Source organism: Malania oleifera, chromosome 2 (assembly GCF_029873635.1).
Source record: "Malania oleifera isolate guangnan ecotype guangnan chromosome 2, ASM2987363v1, whole genome shotgun sequence".
Classification (NCBI taxonomy): domain Eukaryota; kingdom Viridiplantae; phylum Streptophyta; class Magnoliopsida; order Santalales; family Ximeniaceae; genus Malania; species Malania oleifera.
In genome coordinates, this window is record NC_080418.1 from 123082328 (window position 1) to 123099052 (window position 16725).

Below are 16725 nucleotides of genomic sequence, written 5' to 3' on the forward strand. Positions count from 1 at the left end.
GGGGAATATAATAACTCGAACACAAAAAATAAAATAAAAATAAATAAAATAAAAAGGGAAATAAATAATGAGAAAATAAATTTAAAAATGGGTATCAGTAAAGACTCGTCGACGAACTCGTTTTCTTCGTCAACGAATGTCCTTCTGGTCTCGTCGACGAGTACACGTGTCTCGTCAATGAGTAATTACTGAGAGCAGAGAAAATTTAGGTTTTTAAATGATTCGTTGAAAAACCTGATGTTCTTGTCGATGAATGTCCTTCTTTGCTTCGTCAACGAATCTTTTAGACTCGTCAACGAAGGCTAGATTATAAATAGGTCCTCGATCATTTCTTCCATGAATTCTCTCTCCTCTCTCGTTCTCTCTCTAGGGTTCGACCCTACCATTTTCTTTCTTCGATTCTCGCCCAGATTTATCCCGATTTGATGATCGAAAACCAACACGAGGTTCCTGGGATAATTCTCTCCAAGTCAGCCAGAGTAGAAACTTGATTTGGAGTTCTTGGGCACCACTCCAAAAATTAGGGTAAGTAGGATATTTTTAATATTAAATTAATTATTGGGAGTGTGTGAGCCTAAGAGATGTTAAATGATAAATATTCTAGGGTTGAACTGATTAGGTAAAGATTTTTGGAATACTAGATTTTGTTTTCCATTCGTTTTCAGCAAAGCTTCGAGGAACAGGTAAGGGGAAATAAAATATACTAGGCCTTTTATTAAACTTCAATCGGTTATTTTCGAGTATAGGGACCGTATAATTATAGTATGATTTTCTACACAGTTTAGACCATTGAAAATAATGATTTTGATTATAAATCATAATTGGGAAAAACCATGTGGCAAGAAAATAATCCTTCTTAATTAACTAGTTGTTAATACTGTACGGTTGTGAATATTGTCTGCTTGTTAGTGCTATATGGATGTGGGTACTGCCTGGTTGTGAATACTGATTGGTTATGGATACTGTCTACTTGTGAATACTACTTGGTTGTGAACATTGTTTGATGGTGAATATGGGTTGATTGTGAATAATGTATGTTGTGAACATAAACATGCAGTAAGATACGTAGCTACCCAACGTGGGCCACATACGGTGGAGTACGTAGCTGCCCTACATGAGCCACGTACAATGAGATACGTAGCTGCCTTACACGGGCCATATACAATGGAGTATGTAGCTGCCATATGTGGGCCACGTATAGTGGAGTACGTAGCTACCCTACGTGGGCCACGTACAGCAAAGTACCTAGCTGCCCTACGTGGGTCGCGTACGGTGAGGTACGCAGTTTCCCTATATAGGCCACGTACAGTAAAGTACACAGCTGCCTTACATGGACCACATATGGGGAAGTACACAGTTGCCCTGAGTGGGCCACGTACTGAGATCAATGGTTGTATTGTAATTCTGTGTGGTTGTGTGGTGATGTATGTGAATACGTGCATTTCTGGAATATGATTGATGTGAATATGTGTGAATAGTAGTAGGAGAATATTTATGGCAAAATAAATCTCTCCTCCTGAGGGCTTATTGTGAAAGGTGAGTGCCCTGATCAGTATCAATTGTAGTCATACCCGAATTAAATGATACGGTTATAAACGGTATCAGAGCAGAGGGAAGGTACATGTATGAGCGTGTAATCTTCCCTATCCTTGGGAACTTTCGCCGATAAATATTTATGTTTGTGTGCTTGGATATGTATGTGTATGCTCTATTGTGGTGGATTAAGAAATGGCTAAATTATATATATGTATATATAAACTCTTTTGCCACGCACTACTATAGTTTATTTCTTTCTTACTAAGAGGTGTCTTACCCCAGCGAATTATTATCTTTTCATGTCCTTCAGGTGATCAAGCTTAGAAAGCTCTGAGGAAGGGTTTAGAATTTTGGTGATTTGTGAGTGGTAGTAAGAACCACAAAAGGTGGGTGGCCTAGTTGAGGATTGACCCTCTCCAAAAGGAGCTACTCCTATGTGAACCATTAAGATCTTTGTATAGCTACTAATTAAGATTTTTTATAACCCCTCTTTGATATCAATTGAAAACTAAGGTATAGTCCCAAGAGGGGGGTGAATTGGATTTAAAAATTTTCTTTTAATTCTTTTTAAGAATCCTTAACCTCCTTTGGTTCTTTTAATGAATTCTTGAATTCTTGTTGATTTATTCAATACACAACAAATACTTAAGTCTTTATACAATTCACGACCACACAATTTATTTAATCAATCAAGTAACCAATCAACCAAATCAATCAATTTTCCAATCAACCACAATATCCAAACCAAGATGTAAGAATCAGTTTTTATTTGTTTGCAGCCCTGTACATGAAATTTCATGCAAGCCTTGTATTAATGAATTTGCTTTCTCAAAATGAAGTGCAATATAAAATCCAATACTCTTTCCAAAAGCTTAGGCCTTAAATAAACTTTTAGTTAAAGAGTCTTTGGGTGTTTAACCAATCAACGTACTTCCTTATGGTTTTCGCAAAGTATGGATAAACCAACGTACTCCCTCTCGATTTCCGCAAGCCCAAAAACAAATTAAGCTTAAGTTTATTTAATATTCAAACTTCATAGTATTTATGATTAAGAATTTAAAACATCCACGCAGTTTATATGTATGCTGAAAATTAAAGAGAGTAAGGGAAAGAGAGTGACACCGGGTTTTACGAGGTTCGGTTTATCCCCAGCCTACGTCCTCGCCTTTGGCAAACCACCAAAGGATTCCACTAATCTAGTTCCTTTTTGGGTGGAACAACGCCGTTACACACTCCTTCAGTAGGCTAGAGGCCGCCTCACCAAGTGATAACCCTCACTCAGTCACTCCTTCAATTTGGCTAGAGTTGCACCTCTCTAAGCGATACCTTACGCTTGGTCAACGATCCGAACACCTCAAATTGTCCAAGAACTACAAGAAATATGAAGTAAACACTGCGTACAAGAATACTCTCAAAACATAGTAGATTAGTACAAATTCAATCTATATACTTCAAATTAATTCAAATATGAAACTTAGATTGAAGCTCAAGAGAGTGTATCACCGAATAGTTCTTTCAATGATTGAAAGAATTCAGAATTGTAGTACAAGATTGGTGATTTAGAATCAGCAAAGTCTCTGAAAATTTTGTGCACAAAATGAGAGTGAGAGAGCCTTTGAGTGTTGAGAGCAATTGAGAGAGTTTGAATGCTGAATTTGATTCTTGGTATTGAATTCATTGGTCTTGAGGCTTATTTATAAATGTAGAAAATCATTTAACTTGTTCCCCAAGTTTACTTGGAGTGGTGTCCAAGTTTTAACCAAGTAAGAGCCTCAAGCAATCTAATTTTCAAAAATTTGTCCATTATAAAATTTGAAATCTGCCGCGTGGCAATAGCATGATGAAATTTGGTCAGGCGCCTGTCAATAAAATACACAGGTATTTTTCATAGGCAGTAGAGTGGTAGTTGCCTATCACCTTGTGGTCAGGCGCCTATCACTGAAATTCTCAGTTTTAAAAAACAGGCAGTAGGGTGACAATAGCCTGATGAAACCCAGACACGCTTCTCAGATTACCTCATCAGGCGCTTGTCAAGGTCTAGGCAGTAGCCTGACAACCTTCTGTCTATGTATTTTTAAAAACCCTTAAGTTGGCAGTCAATTGACAAGTTTAGTCAGGCTCATGTCAAGAGAAAATTCTGGTTTTCAAAATATACTTGAACTAACTCTCTTTGCTCCTCATTTCTTGGAATGTTAATTTGTTTTCTTTAAAAAATATTTTCCAAGTTTACAATAAGGTCTCTAAGTCTCTTTTGCCTAATGAGCTTCAACAAAAAAATCATACTTGAAATATACTTAAAGTACTTACAAAGCATTTTCTAATGACACATTTGACTCTTCATTGCTGCTTTGAGTTCTCTTTGTTTATGAGCTTCCATGATCCTTAATCTTTCAATATTGACTTTGATATGAGCTTTCAAATCTTTATTGTTTTAAAATCTGAGCTTTATTGATCCTTGAGCTTTCCATATTGATTACCTGAATTTGATATGAGCTTTCAAATGGTTCCTTGTGAAGTATGCTAGGCTTCAATATATGTTTTTTTTCCTGAAACACCACAACTTTGAAGCAAATTAAATAACCTTACTTTGTTATTATCAAAATTTAGAGTCGTAAGTCGTGTTTAGGCCAACATAGACTTTAAGGAAACCTTTGCACCTGTAGCTAAAATGGAAGCCATTCATATGTTGTTAGCTTATGCTGCTTTTAAGAATTTTAAACTATATCAAATGGATATCAAAAGTGCATTTTTAAATGGTTACATAAGTGAAGAGGTATATGTAGAACAACCACTAGGTTTTGAAAACCATAAGCATCCAAATCATGTGTATAGACTAACTAAAGCTTTGTATGGTTTAAAGCAAGCTCCTAGAGCTTGGTATGAAAGGTTAAGCGGTTTTCTATGGAATAATGGATTTATCAGAGGAAAGATAGACACAACACTATTCATAAAATCTAAGAATGATAACATGCTCCTTGTTCAAGTATATGTAGATGATATCATTTTTGGAGCAACAAATGAAGAGTTGTGCAATGAGTTTGCAAGTACTATGCAAAATGAATTTGAGATGAGCATGATGGGTGAACTCAATTTCTTTCTAAGACTTCAAATCAAACAAGCAAAACATGGAATATTTATAAATCAATCAAAGTATATTAGAGACTTGCTCAAAAGGTTTAATATGGAAGATGGAAAAATCCTAGGAACACCTATGAGCTCTTCTTTAAAATTAGACAAAGACGAATAAGGCATACCAAAATATGTTAAGCTCTATCGGGGGATGATTGGTAGCCTACTTTATCTGACTGCTAGTAGGCCTGACATAATGTTTAGCGTATGTTTATGCGCAAGATTTTAAGCTGCACCTAAAGTGTCACGCCCTGAACCCACGGATGGGTCCCAGGTGCGATTTTAGTAACCTAACCTATCTCTGTATCATTAAAACATACATTGATACTATACTAAATGAGGGTTCGACCCCGTGGGGTACACACAAAGCTATACATAATTACATATATGTCCATACACATCAAATACGCAACGAAATATTCTTTCTATACATACATCATACCATACCAGAGTCTATACATAACTGGAATATACGTTCCCAAAATACAATACATACTCTGCGTGTCTACAAAACCCAACACTGACAACCCGATTAAAAACCTCGTATATACATAGGTACTAAATGTAGCTAACCGACACCCACGCTTCCGGACGCTAGGATGTTAGTTTCGGCTACCCAAAGGACTTGAAAAACATTTGTATATTCGGGGTGAGACACCTCTCAGTAAGGAAGAAAGTAGGTTGTATCAGTGTGTGACATACAAGTGTTATTTCAACATAAAACATAACACAATACATATCCAGTATTTTCACAATTCAATTCCAATACAAACGACACCAAATATACGGTCAGTGTTGTCACACTCAAGCACATGATACCCTAGAATAACCGAAGCCTCACAGCGATACCGTTGCCAGTACGGTGCCCACTCACACCCATCGATGACTAGCAGGAACAAATTGGTGATATTTCACACCCTCGGATATAGAGTCGGATACTCTCGCCCACAGTAATTAGCCGAGACATGGCGGCAGCGTATGTTAATTAGCCGCCCCTAGCTGCTTTACAAAACCTGGAATAATTTTGGAACTCATGTTCCTATACTCATCAGCGTACGATGATTAGCCGCCCCTAGCTGTTTTACAAAACCTGGAACATTTTACATACAATAGTTCATTCCACACATATTTGAGCATACACAAATCATATCGTTTTCAGTTTGAGAAATACAGTTTAATACAAATACAGGTACGGTCATCTCAATACTACAGTTTTATACAATATACGATTTTCCAACAGAAATAGAGATGATACCTGAAACCCCCAATTTTCCCAAAACTATGACCTAAAAATCTTGCATTTTCACCTAATAGATTTTCCCAAATAAGTAGCCAAAACATACATACGATCGTAAACTACAAGTTTACCGATCCCGATTTAAAAAATAACTAATATAAACAGAATCCCCTTACCTTTTCTCGAATACCAAAATACAAACTCTATGGCTCCAAAACTATGAACCGAGTCCCCAAAACCTAAACCGAGTCCCCTTACCTTCTCCTCCTGATCCACGTGGTAACGTCGGATCATTGATTCCGACAACTGATGGCCTAAAATCCTAGAGAGAGAGAGAGATCGAGTTTTAGAGGAAGAGTTAGAGAGTTTTAGCTTACTTAGCCATGAAGCAGTGAAGGAGGATATTTATAGCCCCTTTGACCCAGCCAACTTTGTCGACGAAATGGTGCCTTCGTCGATGAATCATCCATACATTTCGTCGACAAAATGGCTCCTTCGGTGACGAATCTTATTCCGATATTTTATGACATGTTCGGTATCTCTTCGTCGACGAGACTCTGAATTTCGACGACGAAGAGTATGAGGGCCTTCGTCGACGAGAATAATGGCTTTGTCGACGAAGCTTGCAAAATTTACCTTTTTACTCTTTCGTTATTTAGCCAATCTACATATCTCGGGTCGGGTTCTTACAACCTCCCCTCGTTACAAAAATTTCGTCCTTGAAATTTGTAATCTCTCATTTACCAACTCACCTATATACCCAATCGCATACTCGACTCTAGAAAGAGCCGGGGGCCACCCACATAGCAATCATGTCCCAAATACATACATATCCTCACTTATGGCAGAAGAATATCGTGGTTACATACATACACTATCTCAGGAGCTCACAATATTACAAAACTCTCCCCGAGACTAACCACACAACGTTACTACAATAGCAGAATATTACATACATACATACATACCCATACCGATCCTACTATCGAAACTACCACTCAGAACAACTGTGGATATTTTCGGTATATTTCCATTTCTAACTCCCAAGAAGCTTCCTCAACCGCATGATTCCACCACAATACCTTCACTAATGGTATCTTCTTGGTACACAATTTCTAAACTTTACGGTCCAGAATATGAACGGGTATCTCCTCATACGCCAAAGCATCCCTAATCTCTAAAGATTCATAACTAATCACATGCGACGAATCCGACACATACCTCCTCAACATGGATACGTGAAACACATCATGGATCCTCGAGAGTACTGGGGGTAGCGCAATCCTATAGGCCATTGGACCCACTCATTCCAGTACCTCGAATGGTCCGATATACCTTAGGCTCAGCTTGCCCTTCTTCCTGAATCTCATCACCCCTTTCATCGGAGCGATTTTCAAAAATACCTTACCGCCCCCCACTTCGAATTCCAACTCACAGCGACGAACATCCGCGTAACTCTTCTGCCTACTCTGAGCCAATTTAATCCTATCCCTGATGAAACCAACCTTCTCAGAAGCCTGTTGTACGAGTTTAGGACCCAACATCTACTGTTCACCGACCTCATCCCTATATAGAGTAGACCGACACCTCCGACCATATAATGCCTCGAACGGTGCCATCCCGATACTAGCCTAGAAGCTGTTGTTATAGGCAAACTCCACCAATGGTAGAAATTGGATCCAACTACCATCGAAGTCTAATACATAAGCCCGTAACATATCCTCCAAAATCTGTATCGTCCTCTCTGACTGTCCATCAGTTTGGGAGTAGAACGTTGTATTGAAAGTAAGCTTCATCCCCAGTGCTTCCTACAAACTCTTCCAGAATTGAGAAATGAATCTCAGGTCTCGATTTGAAACAATGGACACCGGTACCCCGTGCATCTTGACTATCTCCTGCACATATAAATCTGCTAACCTACTCAAAGAGTGGCTAACCTTCATCGATATAAAGTGAGCAGATTTGGTCAACTTGTCCACGATTACTCAGATGGCATTATGCCCGTGTAGTGCGGGTGGTAACCCGGTGATGAAGTCCATGGAAAAATGCTCCAATTTTCACTCCGGAATACTCAATGGTTGCAACGGCCCTACTGGCCTTTGATGTTGAGCTTTCACCTACTGAAACATTAGACATTGCTCCACAAATCGTGCAATCTCCCATTTCATCCCACTCCACCAGAAAGATTTGCACAAAGTAATCATGTCAACTACAACTCTTACGAGTCTAGGTCTGTCCTACCACACCGACACGAAGCCATCAATGGTTTATTGTGATTTTAATGAAATCGTCATTCCAAGAAAAATACAAAACACTGCAAATGAGTCCCCGTCTAGCAACAAAACAACCTTCGACCTACTCTACCCATTTCCCACATCCTATACTCTAGTATCTACACAAAACTACGCCTAACCAAGTCTACAAAACCTAACAACCTGGTTAGCTCTGATACCAAGCTGTCACACCTCAAACCCGCGAATGGGTCCTAGGTGTGATTTTAGTAACCTAACATGTCTCTGTATCATTTAAAACATACATGATACTATACTAAATGAGGGTCCGACCCCGTGGGGTACACGTAAACCCTATACTCAATTACATACATGTCCATACACATCAAATACGTAGCGAAAATGTTCTTTCTATACATACATCATACCATACCAGAGTCTATGCATAACTGGAATATACGTTCCCAAAATACAATACATACTCCGGGTGTCTACAAAACCCAACACTGACAACCCGGTTACAAAACCCATACTTACACAGGTACTAAACGTAGCTAATTGACACCCATGCTTCCGAACACTAGGATACTAGTTTCGACTAGCTGAAGGACCTAAAAACATTTGTATATTCGGGGTGAGACACCTCTCAGTAAGAAAGAAAGCAGGTTGTATCAGTGTGTGACATACAAGTATTATTTTAACATAAAACATAACATAATACAGTTCCAATATTTTCACAATTTAGTTCCAGTACATACGATACCAAATATACGGTTAGTGTCGTCACACTCAAGCACACGATACCCTACAATAATCGAAGCCTCACAGCGATACTGTTGCCAGTACAGTGTCCACTCACACCCATCGGTGACCGGTCGAAACAAACTGGCGATATTTCACACCCTCGGATATAGGATGAGACACTCTCACCCACAGTAATTGGCCGAGACATGGCGGCAGCGTACCATAATTAGCCGCCCCTAGATGCTTTACAAAACCTGGAACAATTTTGGAACTTATGCTCCTATACTCATCAGCGTACAGTAATTAGCCACCCCTAACTGTTTTACAAAACTTGGAACATTTTACATGCAACAGCTCATTCCACACTTATTTGAGCATACACAAATCATATCATTTTCAGTTCGAGAAATATAGGTATGGTCATCTCAATACTACAGTTTTATACAACATACGATTTTCCAACAGAAATAAAGATGATACCCAAAACCCCCCATTTTCCCAAAACTGTAACTCGAAAATCCTGCATTTTTACCCGATAGATTTTTCTAAATAAGTAGGCAAAATATACATACAATCGTAAACTATAGGTTTACCAATCCCGATTCAAAAATAATTGATATAAACAGAATCTCCTTACCTTTTCCCGAATACCAAAATACAAACTCTACGACTCTAAAACTACGAACCGAGTCCCGAAAACCTAAACATCCAAGAATTATACTTCACTATAATTCTTACTACTACATATATACCGAAACAAACTGAAATCGGACCCTTACCTCATTTTTAAGTCGAAAACCTGAAAATCCCCAAAACAAATTTTTGATCTGTTATAAACGTATAGCTTCTCCTCCTAATCCACGTGGTAACGTCGGATCGTTGATTCTGGCAACTAACGGCATGAAATCCTAGAGAGAGAGAGAGAGAGAGAGAATTCAAGTTCTAGAGGGAGGAAGAGAGAGTTCTAGCTTACTTAGCCATGATGCAATGAAGGAGGATATTTATAGCCCCTTTGACCCAACCAACTTTGTCGACGAAACGGCGCCCTTGTCGACAAATCATCCATACATTTCGTCAACGAAATGGCTCCTTCGGTGATGAACCCTATTCCGATATTTTACAACACGTTTGGTGTCTCTTTGTTGACGAGGCTCTGAATTTTGGCGATGAAGAGTACGAGGGCCTTCATCGACGAGAACAATGACTTCGTCGATGAAGCTTGCAAAATTTACCTTTTTACCTTTTCGTCATTTAGTCAATCTACATATCTCGAGTCGGGTTCTTTCATAAAGAGTCACATTTATTAGCTGTCAAACGAATACTTGGATACCTGATAGGAATCGATGAACTTGGATTATGGTATCCTAAGTATACATCTTTTGAGATTGTTAGCTATTCAAATGCAAATTTTGTCGATAGCAAAGTTTATAGAAAAAGTACGAGTGACACATGCCATTTCTTAGGACATTCATTAGTATCTTGGTTTTTAAAGAAGCAAAATTCAGTTGCTCTGTCCATAGCCGAGGCTGAATACGTAGCGGCTGGAAGTTGTTGTGCTCAAACGCTATACGTAAAGCAACAATTTATGGATTTTGGATTAAACTATGACAGTTCCTATAAGATGCGACAATACGAGTGTAATAAACATCTCAAAGAATCCTATATCACATTTACAAACTAAACACATAGAAATTAGACATAATTTTCTTTGTGACCATGTGCAAAAAGGAGATGTGACACTTGACTTTGTATGCACAAATGAACAATGGACAGACATATTCACGAAACCACTTGCGGATAATAGGTTTATTCAAATTAAACGTGAATTAGGCCTGATGCATAGTCAAGAAGTTGCCTACTCAGGGGGAGCAACATCAATTAATATTCACAATTGGTTAAAATTTTCAAATTTGGCTCATTCATTCACATTTGGTATTAAAACTAAAGAATGGTTATTGCATGTTAAATTTTTATGGATACATGCTCACATAAATTTTGGACTTTAATGGATTGATTTGCTTATTCATATCTATGAAAAATTGAAATACGGTGTATGTTAATGTTGAAATTTGATTAAATAACATAAATATACTTTAAAAGGGGGGAGAGCTTGCTTGTTTCTTAATAACATGAGAGTAGTAAGGTGAGTGACATAGGGAAATATATATTTATGTTAAAAGATGCAATAAAGTTATATTAGAATGATATTGTTATATCTACACCTTCTTTTTGTTGATGTCAAAAGGGGGAGAAGAATATAAGTCTATAGTAAAAATTGTAAAATTGTTTGCAAAAGTTTTGAATGCAAGGGGAGAAAAGTACATAAGAACATGAGTTATACATGCAAAACTATTGCCTATTTTACATTGTGTATACGCATATTTCATATTACTAAATCTTAAATTGGGCATTATTTGGGGGGAGCCTTATTAGGCGTAACCCATTTTCTATTTTTACTCATGTATTTTTCATCATAAAAAATGGGGAGATTGTTGACTCTATAAGTCCAATCCTATTTTGATAATGACAAATCACTTGGTATTTGACCTATGCATTGAGATTGTGAACATGAACATTATTTAGCATGCACGGAAGGTGAGGAAGTCATGGAAGTCATGAGGATTAAAATATATACAACCTGACACAATCCATGGAACTAAAAGAGTATAAGAATGAAGATGCAAGCGTCAAGTTCAAGATCGTCATGGGAATGTGTATTTAGAATTGATTGTATTTGCATATTTTATATGATATATCTAGAAGTTCAAATATACCCTAGGCAGACCTTAGGACTCATGCGTTTCATGAAAAATACATTTACATAGTTCTAAGTTGAAAGAAATTTTTCGAAGCAAATTTTAGAGGCCTTGTTGACGAACCCAATGGCCTCGTCGATGAATGTATGAAGGCCACTCGACAATGAAAAATGTTATTTCGTTGATGAACAAATACTGAGAGCCCAAAAAGTTCAGACATTGCTCTCGTTGATGAACTCATGGCCTCGTTGACGAACGAGTGTTATGCACTCTTCGACAAACTTACCCACTCGTCGACGAAGATCAGGACGCTGAAACGTGATTCAGCGCTGACACAGATGAAAACCATTATTTTTATTTGATTCAACGGCTAGGATTAAATCTAAGGTCGAGAACACTTATAAAAGTAACCTAAAAACCCTAGTGCGTCACTTTTTGCACATTTATTGGGAGCCTTGAATGTTTTACATATTTCTAGAGAGTATTGAACACAACTACTAAGCTCTTGCCTGCGATTTCAAAGCATTCACATCAAATTTGAGCTTGGGTTACGTTGATTTTCAAAAGGCATTCCAACAAATATTGTTCAAACAACTTGGGTATTGAGGTTTGGTGATCAAACTAATTGTTTGCTTATTCTCAAAATTTTTTTTCACAAATTTATTCTTGAATATTTTTTTAGAGATTGATCTTAAGTTATTAAGTATATATATACATTTTGTGAAAGATCATTACTTGAGAAAAGTTTTTGTTTAAAACTAAAATCTTGGAGATAGTGTTTAAATATATTTTCATTCAAAGATTTGCTATTTGACTAGTGCAAAAATTATTTGATAGCAAATACTAAGAGCTTCTAAATACATATACTCGAGGAATATTTTTTTTAATATTGTTTAAATCTTTGCAATATTCAAATTCTTATTTTTATTCAAAGATTTAGCTTTATAGATTAGTTGATAGCAAAAACTTAGATCTACGCATTATTCAAGATTATTTTTGAAAGGATCTTATTTTCTATTCTTGTATAAAGTATTTTGAAATCGAATCCTAAGTTTCTTCAAAGCATTTATTTATAAAAATTATTTTTGGGAGATATTGATAAAAAGATAATTTTTGAAGCATATCATTCATGTAAGGATCTCATCGTTACATTCATACTAAGCTTCAAGCATTTATCATATGAGTATGTATTAGGTTTCTATTGTACTCACTAGTTTTGTGTAGAAGCATTTGAGTTTTTGCAGATTTCGTAATTTGCTATTGTATTCACAATTTGGGTTGTGAACTGGGATTGAGGAGGTAGCTACGCCTCTTGTAAGCAGTGGATTGTACGGGAAGCTTTGTCCCAGTTAAAGGAGCGGTTTTTTAGTGGAATCCTTGAGTGAGTTACTCAAGGCGAGGACATAGGCTGGGGTAGGTTGAACCTCATAAAACCGTGTTTGCCTTCTCTCTTTCCTTAACTTTTTAATTTTTTTTTACATTTCATTATCATTTTTTGTATGTTTGTATGTTGATTAATATTACATGCTCTTGATAATTAATTGTGTATAATTGAGTTTATTGAGATAATTATTTGAATTAATTTCAGACCTCTGTAATTATTATGTTAACATTGAAATAGGGATTAAGTAGTAAAATAAACTTAAATAATTTATGAAATACCCAATTCACCTTCGCTCTTAGGATAACACCGTAATTCATACATGGTTTCATTTATGGGAAAAATTCTAACGAAATTTCGGCAACATTTTGTCTGTAAATTGAACATTTTCTCATTTTTTCATGTACCAAAAACTTGATAGATTCAAGCAAACAATATAAAATAATGTGCATCACACAGATACTATTCAGTTAAAGGCATGCGAAAACCTATATCCACTACTAGCATGCAATTCACAACACTGCATCCGCCATGCAGGAGGCATTTAAGACAAACATACATTCAGTAGTTCATAAAAATAAACTATCCATTAAATAATATATTCACTTTTACAATTAACGGATAGTGGCATTCAATTCAAAACAATTTTAAAATATATCCATTCATTAGAGAATACAATCATTTAGCGCAAATGGATATTTGCGTTTAGCTTATACAAAACATCCAACATATATGAAATGATAAGCACAATATAACAAAATGCATATTGGATGAATTTTCAAAAAATGCTGCTCCCCCTCAATTATGCAGCAAGAGCATTAAATTCTTAGCCAAAAGTATTAGATTTTCAATAGACGAACTTTGGCCTTTTATTGCTAAGCTTAGGAAAATATGATATACAATGTAAGTTTTAATTTCCTAGAGCCCAACACAATATGATGGACAAAACGATATGCTATATTTAAAATATTTATACTAAAGTTTATATATTACACCATTTTACAAATTAAACATCATTGTCCATTTGAAGGGGATTTATTTAAACATGCTTATGAGATTTAATTTAAGAACTGAAAATTTGATATAAACATGCACTAGGCAGTATTATCATATATTAATCAATCATAATTATACGTATATATTAAGCTTAGATTGGATATATATTAAGATTTTCATATCGGCTAGCATTCCTAATGTTTTTAGTATAACACTGGTGTGTTCTAAAATTTAAACTCTTAAGCACAAAACACTATTCAATTATTTAAAGTATTATGACTCCTTATATATGTATATATTTATATATATCCTAAAATCTTATGAGTATTAATGAAATGTTCTTTTTAAGCATCTCATAAGCTAACATGCTATAACACATGATTCAACAAAATATTTAACACAATATATATCACAAGAATCATGACATGAAATATTTTAAAAAGTAGAAGGAGACAGAGATATACCAATACATTTTACTCCTTCTTAATCATTTAGGCACGGAATCCTTGGAGTGGTGTCCTTTCCTCTCTCGATTTTTCCAAAATTCTACTGTTTCCCAACATTCCTTAGGACTATTATAAGACATAATCTTTTAAAGACATTAGTAGCTAAGGCATCACATAAATATATGCATGACATTTAAATGATATGCATTAAAACTATATCATGCAGATTTAAATCATTTTCAGGTTTGGGAACACATGCATCTTTTAAAAACGTTTTAATAGGATATGAAAGACTTCGATGGACACTTTCCAAATCCTCTAATCATTTGATTTTACAAAAATCATTTTCAATAATCAAACAGTAAAATCTAGGCAATGAAAACAGTGGAAGATTTGCAAAGGGTTGACCCTCAAAATTAGATACACTGAAACGATGAGCCGTTGCAATCTTTATGCAAATAGCAGTTAAACTTATTGCAACCGAGATCTGATACCAATTGTTAGAATTGGTGTGATCTCAAGAGAGGGGTGAATTGAGTTTTAAAACATTTTAGCTAAATTAAGCATTTCGCCGATTCACCGCAAATCATATCCCATCTAATATACACGCATGTATGGAAAATAATAAAACGATAAATTAAGACATACACATGTGCAGTATATCTTATTTAAATCAAATGTGTGTATGCAAATAATTATGACATCAAATAAACATTCATACACATGTTTAAATTAAAGTGCAGAAATTTAAATAAGATAGAGAGAGAGTGATACACATATTTGTTATCGAGGTTCAACCAAACCAGCCTACGTCCCCGCCTTGGGCATATCCCCCAAGGATTCCACTAAACCTACTCACTTAAACGAGCAGAACAGAAGCCGTTACAACCTCTCCTTACGGGGCGAGGTAAACCCCAGCTCAATTACAAGGTTGAGCCCAACTTGTCTCACTTACGGGATTGAAACTCCCTAATTCAATTTTCTGGATGAACCAAATCGGTCTCACTTATGGAGCTGAGACTCCCCAGTTCAATTCCGGGCTGAATCCAACCGATACATAAAAATATTTTTGTACATAAAAATGCTTCTAAAACATACAAGTGGAAATGTACACGTTTAAGCTCTAAATACATGCACTTTAATATGATATGCATTATGCTTAGTATAGTAAGGGTGCTATCAAATAATTTTGTACAAATAAAATATATGAACAATGAGTATTGTTGTTCTCTTATAAATATTTTTTCAAATAAATAATATTTGGAGAATTTAGGAATTTAAGCTTTAGAAAATATTTGTGCAATAAAAGATTTCTTCCAAAAAATGTTTATTAAGAAAAATAACCATAAGAAATGTTAAGACTATTCTCAAACATGATTTTAATAAATGAGATGCAAATGAGACTAAGTGTATACAAATGTAAAATAAATGCCCAAAATAAATATGCTCTCTTTCAAAATGATTTTGAAATAAATGAATGGAAAGAGAGTGGAAGAGTTTTGATAAAAAAATATGCCCCAAAGAAATTATTTTATCAGTAAAAATTGGTTTGAGGAAACTTTGATTAACAAAAGGTTTAGAGAGAATTTTGAGTTAATCAAAGTTGTTAATCTAGAGTAATGAAGGTGTATTTATAGATTTTCTGAAAATTATGATCATTTGGGACACACTCGGTATTTTGAAAAAGTTTAATTAAAAGTTAATGAAATTTTAGTGTTTTTAAAAAAATTCCAACCTGAGAGTTTCGATCAACCATATTAAAGGTTCGGTCGACCATATTGACAAGTTCGGTCGACTATGACATTTTTGAACTGAGGTTCTGATTGACCATATTAAGGTGATTTTGAACCCTCCGAGGTTCGGTCGACCAAGGCATGTTCGATTGACCAAATATTGACGTTCGGTCGACCAGATCAAATTTCAATTAAGAGTTCGGTCGTCTAGAGTGTTGGGAATTACCCGCGTGCTAGTTCGGTCGACCGTGCAGTGCAAGGTCATTTTAAAAGTGGTCAACCGAATAGTCAACTGTTGACCCTGGAAGGTTTGGTCGACCGAAAGTCTATGTAGGTTCAAGTTCAATTGACCTAGCATATTAAAGTTGTGCATTTAAGTCAATATTTTTATTCAAAGTCACCTCTGTTCACATAATTATAACTTTTAAGTTATATGAGACTTTTTATGTAATATTTTGGAATCTAAAGTCAATCTATGGTCTTTGAGAGTTAACTCCAAAAATTTGACGTCGGTGTACTGAATCCTAAGGTCAGTC